Genomic DNA, 7,741 nt, shown 5'->3' with positions numbered 1-7,741 from the left:
TCTATAGTTCTGGGTTCACTGTTTAAAAACAGATTACCGATGTGTAGTAAACATAGAAAGTCTCCATTAAATAGAATTTTCAGTAAACCAGGCCACATCTGATTTCCTGACCTTTTTGATAAACATATTTGTGTACTAACAATGCTATGAAATCAAGTAGAACTTAATAAGGGAACACCTAATTTATAGTTTTTGCCAATTTCCATGGTATCAATACACCTATTATGTCCCATTTCAAGTTATCAATAGTTTACCAACCAGTTCACAAATTTCCTTCATATAAAATTTAACAATAGGTTCTTGTAAGGTGGTATATGCAGGTTCCAGACCACCACCCACATTCTGAAGAAAATATCTAAATTGAAGCACAGAGTCAAAGGATAGAAAATGCAGGTGAGAGGTAAGAGAGATAAAGGATACAGTGTAAAGTTCTCAGGTTTAATTGTAGTTGCAGAAGGAGGGGGATAGAAATGATCTTCAACAAGGTATTACCTGAGAGTCCTCCAAAACTGATAGAAGACATTAATCCACAGACGTAAGAAGCCTTATTAACCCCTAGCAGAGTAAATTTTAAAAACCTTTTTCTAGACATGTGGTAGGAATACTGCTGAGAACCAAAGGCAAAGAGAAAATCCTAAAATCTAGAAGCAGCCAGAGACAAAAAGCTTATTGTTTTCCAAGCCATTAGACTAAGAGCTAACACATAGAACCTAAGTGATAGAAACCAAGAAATAATGGAAAGATATCACCAAGGTTCTGAAAGAAAATAACTGCCAACCTAGAATTCTATAACCAGTACAATTATCCTTCAAGAACGAAAGGAAGGGCTTCCCTGGTGGCGCAGTGGTTAAGAATCTGCCTGCCAATGCAGGGGACACAGGTTCGAGCCCTGGTCTGGGAAGATCCCACATGCCACAAAGCAACTAAGCCCATGCACCACAACTACTGAGCCTGAGCTCTAGAGCCCGCAAGCCACAACTACTGAGCCCACGTGCCACAACTACTGAAGCCCACGTGCCTAGAGCCCATGCTCCACAACAAGAGAAGCCACCACAATGAGAAGCCCACACACCGCACTGAAGAGTAACCCCCGCTCGCTGCAAAGAGAGAAAGCCACGCACAGCAACAAAGAACCAAAGCAGCCAAAAATAAATAAATTAAATAAATAAATTTATTAAAAAAGAATGAAAGGAAAAAAGTTTTTAGACCAACACTAAGAATGTTACTTGCTTACTGCTCTAAAGGAAATATTAAATAATGATCTTGAGGCTGGAGAATTCAGTCCCAGGTAGAAGCAAAGAAATGAAGACTGGAGCAAGGAAAAACAAAAACAATAAACAAAATGAATATAAAATCTAAATGAATATAATCTAAATATAAATGAATATAAAATGGTAACAGCTATGTCTTGTGGGGTCTTAAATGAATTAGAACTTAAATATTTGACAAAAATAGTATATAAGGGCTTCCCTGGTGGCACAGTGGTTAAGAATCCGCCTGCCAATGCAGGGGACACGGGTTTGAGCCCTGGCCCAGGAAGATCCCACGTGCCACAGAGCAACTAAGCCCGTGCACCACACCTACTGAGCCCGTGCTCTAGAGCTCACGAGCCACAACTACTGAAGCCTGTGCGCCTAGAGTGTGTGCTCCACAACAAGAGAAGCCACCACAGCGAGAGGCCCGTGCACCACAACAAAGAATAGCCCCCACTCGCCGCAACTAGAGAAAGCCCACACACAGCAACGAAGACCCAACACAGCCAAAAATAAATAAATACATAAATTTATTTTAAAAAATAGCATATAAGTCAGGTGGGATGTAAATGGACTCAAAGTATCTTAAAGGTCCTAAGATTATCAGCAATAAGGTAAAAGCACAATTAACATTAGCTTTCCAAATTGATATATAGATTTACTGCAATCAATCCCAATCTAAATCTCAGCCTTTTTTTGTAGAAAGTATCAAGCTGATTCTAAAATTCATGCAAAGGACTCAAATTAGCCAAAACAACTTTGAAAAAGAACAAAATTGAATAGCTTAACACTCTCTGATTTCAAGACTTATCATGAAGCTACAGTATTGAAAACAGCTTAATATTAGTATAAAGATAGAAAAATAGATCAGTGGAACAGAAGAGAAAAACCCATGTACATATGAACTGATTTAAGACAACAACATACGCAAAGTCAGTGCATTGGGGAAGGATAGTCTTTCCAACAATTGAATATCCATATACAAAAAAAAAAAAAAAAAGGGGCTTCCCTGGTGGCGCAGTGGTTGAGAATCTGCCTGCCAATGCAGGGGACACGGGTTCGAGCCCTGGTCTGGGAAGATCCCACATGCCCCGGAGCGACTAGGCCCATGAGCCACAATTGCTGAGCCTGCGCGTCTGGAGCCTGTGCTCCTCAACAAGAGAGGCCGCGATAGTGAGAGGCCCACGCACCGTGATGAAGAGTGGCCCCCGCTTGCCGCAACTAGAGAAAGCCCTCACACAGAAACAAAGACCCAACACAGCCATAAATAAAATAAATAAATAAAAATAAAAAATAAATTAAAAAAAAAATGAAGGAGGGGAGGAGGGGAGGAGGGGAGGAGGGGAGGAGGGGAGGAGGGGAGGAGGGGAGGAGGGGGAGGAGAAGAAGAAGTTTGGACACATACCTCTAACTCAAAATCATATAAATGTAAAGTCTAGAACTATCCTGTCTAGAGGAAATCATAGGAAATCTTTGTGACCTTGGGTTAGGCAAAAATTTCTCCAGTAGGACATTGAAAGCACAATATATAAAAGAAAAATGATAAATTGGACTTCAAAATTAAATACTCCTGCTCTCTGCAAGACACTGTTAAGAGAATGAAAAGGCAAGCCATAGACTGGAGAGAAATATTTACGAAGAAGATATTTTAAAAGGACTTGTATTAAGAAAATATTAGAAAAAAATAATTCTCAGCTCAGCAATAAGAAAACCACCTAATTTAAAAATAGGCTAAAGGGGCTTCCCTGGTGGCGCAGTGGTTGAGAATCTGCCTGCCAATGCAGGGGACACGGGTTCGAGCCCTGGTCTGGGAAGATCCCACATGCCGCGGAGCAACTGGGCCCGTGAGCCACAGCTACTGAGCCTGCGCGTCTGGAGCCTGTGCTCCGCAACGAGAGGCCGCGACAGTGAGAGGCCTGCGCACCGCAATGAAGAGTGGCCCCCACTCGCCGCAACTGGAGAAGGCCCTCGCGCAGAAACAAGGACCCAACACAGCCATAAATAATAAATAAATAAATTAATTTAAAAAAAAAAATAGGCTAAAGATTCAGACACTTCACCAAAAAAAGCACATTAAGATGCTTAATCATTAGGAAAATGTAGATTAAAACCACAAGATACCACTACACTCCTATTAAAGTGGCCAAAATTAAAAAGATTTGTCCTATCAAGTGTTGTTAAGAATGTGGAAAAACTGGAAGTCCCAAGAGGAATGAAAAACAGTACAACTGGTGGTAATGAAAAAATATTTAGTACAAGTACTTCAGAAAACAATTTGGCAGCTTCTTTAAAGAGTTATACACCTATGATGTAATCCACCTATTTCACTCCTATGTATTTACCCAGAAGAAAGGGAAATACATGTCCATACAATGACTCCTACACAAATGCTTATGATATTGGGTTGGCCAAAACGTTCCTTCGGGGTTTTCCGTACGATGTTACGGAAAACCCTGAACAAACTGTTTGGCCAACCCAATAGTTTTTGTAATAATAAAAAAATAAACTGCAAACAACTCCCATGTCCAACAGGTAAATGGACAAATTAGAAAATGCCCGCCCATCTATAGTGACAGAAAACCGATCTTTGTTTGCTTAGGGAGGGGAGGAGTGGGGAGGGAAAGGGAAGGGTATACAGAGGGACAGGAGAAAAGTTTAGGGCATGATGGACATGTTCATTCACCTGACTGTTGTGATGGTTTCACAAATGTTGACAAAACTTAAATTGTACACTTTAAATATTTCCACAGTATTTTACGTCAGTCATAGTACAATAAAGTTTTTTTTAAAACTACATTAAGGCACCATTTTTTCCCTATTAGATTTGAAAAAATTTAAATATGACAGAACCACACAGACGAGACCGTGCAGAAGGTAAGGAGTTCTCGCTACAGAGAACCATGTAACACTAATTATCAACATAAAAAATGCAACTACTCTGACCTGCAGTGCTACTTCTAGGATCTTATCCTACAGAAGTACTTCAGCATGCATAAAGATACATTAGGATAAGACCTATTGAAGCATTTTTTGCAATAAATTGTTGCCAAGTAGTAGAAACACTTCTGTGTCCATCAATAGGGTCTAATTAAAGTTAATTGAAATCAATTATGGTAAATTACTGTAAGAACACACTATAGCTATAAAAAGCAGGGGGGAGAATGGAAAGATCCTCAGGATACACAGTGACCCTTGGACAACATGAGTTTGAACTGCACAGGTCCACTTACAGGTGAATTTTTTTCAATAAATATTAATACCTGTAGTTTCCTTTTACAGATGAACACACAAGTCAACTGAGTGTGGGGCAAAGTTTGTTTGATTAGAGATCGCAGCATGTGGAATCACAAGAACTAGAGTTTCAATCCCGATTCTAACCAAACTGTTTCAGCTTCCTGCCCTTGAGTGAATCATTTATCAGTTCCTTCGTTTTTGAGGCAGATAGCAGCACATAGATTTTTGACTGGGGAGGGGGGCACCCCTAATCCCTGTGATGTTCAAGGGTCAACCGTATTTTTAAAGGGTAAGGTGCGGAACAATATGCATATGTTACCAAGCGAAAAAAGCAGGCTTGAGAGTGTAAAGACTAGCCACAAAGGTGAAGATAACATTTGCAATGTAACAAAGCATTTCTTTGCACCATGAGAAAAGACAAGAAACTAAGAGGAAGAAAACGGTAAGAGACCAGGTATTTACAAGGGAGGACATCCAAATGGCCAATAAACAGGAAAACATGCTGAGCTTCATGAGTGATAGGAAAATACCAATTAAAACCACCATTAAATAGCATTACAGACCTGCTGATTGGCTTTAAGTTTTAAAGACTAACAATACCAAGTGTCGGTGAGGATGTGAAGTAACAAACTTTCCTACACTGCTGGTTGGAGTATAAGCTGGTACAGCCACTATGAAGACAATTTGGTAGTATCTACTGAAGTTGAAGATATTCACACTCTGACTCAGCAATTCTACTCCTAAGTATATAACCGTCAGAAACGTGTGTACCTGTTCACCCAGATATACGTACAAAAATATTCTCAGGAGCCTTACCTCTAATAGCCCCTGTAAGTTCTGCACACTCAATTTCAATGCTTGGGGAGGGTTTTCCTCACACCACCAAGCAATTCTCTGACCCCAGCTGGGTGTCCTACCATTCAACTCAATTCTGACACAGTCTACCCAGGGATAGCAACCGATTCCACAGGTTAAGGACTGAGTGCCGTAAGACAGCCCTCCACTTCATATGACACTCACAAACCCAGGTTAGCTTCTGACCAACTGGCTATAAATCAGAAGTTCCCACAACCCCTTCCTTGGGTTCAATTTATATAGGGGCTCACAGAACTCAGGAAACCTGTTTACTCGCTAGATTACTGGTTTATTACCAAGGATATTAAAGGATACAAATCAACAGCCATATGACTAGGTACATAGGGTGAAGTCCTGAACAAAGGAGTTTCTGTCCTCATGAAGTTTTAAACCCTGCATGGTGGCACATGGAAACTCTCTGGTTTCCTAACCTGGAAGCTCTCCAAACCCCTTCCTTTTCTGTTTTTATGAAGGCTTCACTACGTTGTCACTGTTGAGTAAGTCATTGGCCTTTAGTGACTGATTCAACCTTCAGCCTCTCACCCCTCCTTGGAGGTCATGGGACAGGGGAGGTGGAAGGGAGACTGAAAATTCCAACCCTCTAAATATATGATTAGTTGCCTGGCAACCAGCCCCTATCCTTAAGGTGCTTTCCAAAAGTCACCTCATTAACATAAAACCAGTTGTGGTAGAAAGGGGCTTGTTATGAATAACAAGACACCCATTCTGTCTTTGCGGAAGCAACTAAGGACAAGAGACCAACCATTAGAACAAAAAATCGTTCCCACTGCTCTTATCGCTCAGGAAATTTCAAGGGTTTGGGGAACAATGAGCCAGGAACCACAGACAAACAGCAAAAATGTATTTCTTATATATCACAATATCACAGCCCTAAACAGGAAACAACCCAAATGTTCACCAAGAGTAGAATATATAAATTGTAGCATATTTACATAGTGGAATAGTGCACCCAGCAGTAAAAGTGAACAAACTATAACTACGTACAACATGAACCTAACAAAATGGGCAAAGCAGCTCATTACAAAAAGATATGTAGGACTTCCCTGGTGGCGCAGTGGTTAAGAATCTGCCTGCCAGTGCAGGGGGCACGGGTTCGAGCCCTGGTCCGGAAAGATCCCTCGTGCCATGGAGCAGCTATGCCCATGTGCCACAACTACTGAGTCTGTGCTCTAGAGCCCATGAGCCACAACTACTGAGCCAACGTGCCACAACTACTGAAGCCCATGTGCCTAGAGCCCGTGCTCTGCATCAAGAGAAGCTACCGCAATGAGAAGCCCGTGCACCACAACGAAGAGTAGCCCCCGCTTGCCGCAACTAGAGAAAGCCCACCTGCAGCAGTGAAGACCCAACACAGCCAAAAATAAATAAATAATTAAAAAGAAAAAAAAAAAAAGACCCTTGGGTTTTACTCTTTACTCACTGAATATCCTAGAACAAGTCACTTATTCCTTTTCCAAACCCAAATTTCTTTCTCTGTAACATGAAGTAACATCTCTTCTAACTACACCCACAATTGGATTAAGAGTTAAATGAGATGGGCCTCCCTGGTGACACAGTGGTTAAGAATCCGCCTGCCAATGCAGGGGACACTGGTTAGAGCCCCGGTCCAGGAAGATCCCACATGCTGCAGGAGCAACTAAGCCCGTGCGCCACAACTACTGAGCCTGCGCTCTAGAACCCACAGGCCACGACTACTGAAGTCCACACGCTTAGAGCCCATGCTCCACAACAGGAGAAGCCACCGCAATAAGAAGTCCACACACTGCAATGAAGAGTAGCCCCTGATCACTGCAACTAGAGAAAGCCTGCACGCAGCAACGAAGACCCAACGCAGCCAAAAAATAAATAAATAAATAAATAAATAATTTAAAAACAGTTAAATGAGCTAATATGTACAAAAGGGCTTTTCAAAACACAGAATTATGATTTAGATTGTGTGGGTGGAGAAGAAGAACAAGCTTTATGCCTTAATTTCCAATGATTCAATTTAACTATATATAAACTGCCAATCTAGGAGGGTCTGGAAGCCACAGCCAGAGCAGAGCTGGAATTGGAACCCTGAACTCCAGATGCCAAGCTCAGGGCTTTTTTCCAAGCTGTCATGTTACAAGCCTTTAGCAGGTTGACAGTGAGGCTGGAGCATCACTCAGTCCCACAGCCCAGGTTTGTGTCCACACCTGCACCCATCACTAACAGTGTACCCTGGAGCAAGACCCTCACACCCTCTGGGTCTTTGTTATCTTCTCACACCAAAGAGTTGGGCTACATGCCAATCTAGCAATTACATTCTAAGGTGTGATCCCAGGGCCAACACACACACACACACACACACACACACACACACACACACACAAACACACACCACTCCTTTTATTTGG

General features: G+C 41.7%; 1 long non-coding RNA gene across 1 annotated transcript; it reads left to right on the top strand.

Moving 5' to 3' along the window:
- Positions 1–2,643: 2,643 nt before the first annotated feature.
- On the top strand, positions 2,644–7,222 carry LOC309626248. The gene is made up of 2 exons (XR_014243072.1): positions 2,644–2,983; positions 3,292–7,222. It is a non-coding gene; the product is annotated as an uncharacterized lncRNA (long non-coding RNA).
- Positions 7,223–7,741: the final 519 nt, after the last annotated feature.

This window comes from Balaenoptera borealis, assembly GCF_965194805.1.
Source record: "Balaenoptera borealis genome assembly, chromosome: 3".
NCBI lineage: Eukaryota > Metazoa > Chordata > Mammalia > Artiodactyla > Balaenopteridae > Balaenoptera > Balaenoptera borealis.
Note: the sequence above shows the minus strand (reverse complement) of the source record. Positions and strands in the feature narration are given on the sequence as shown.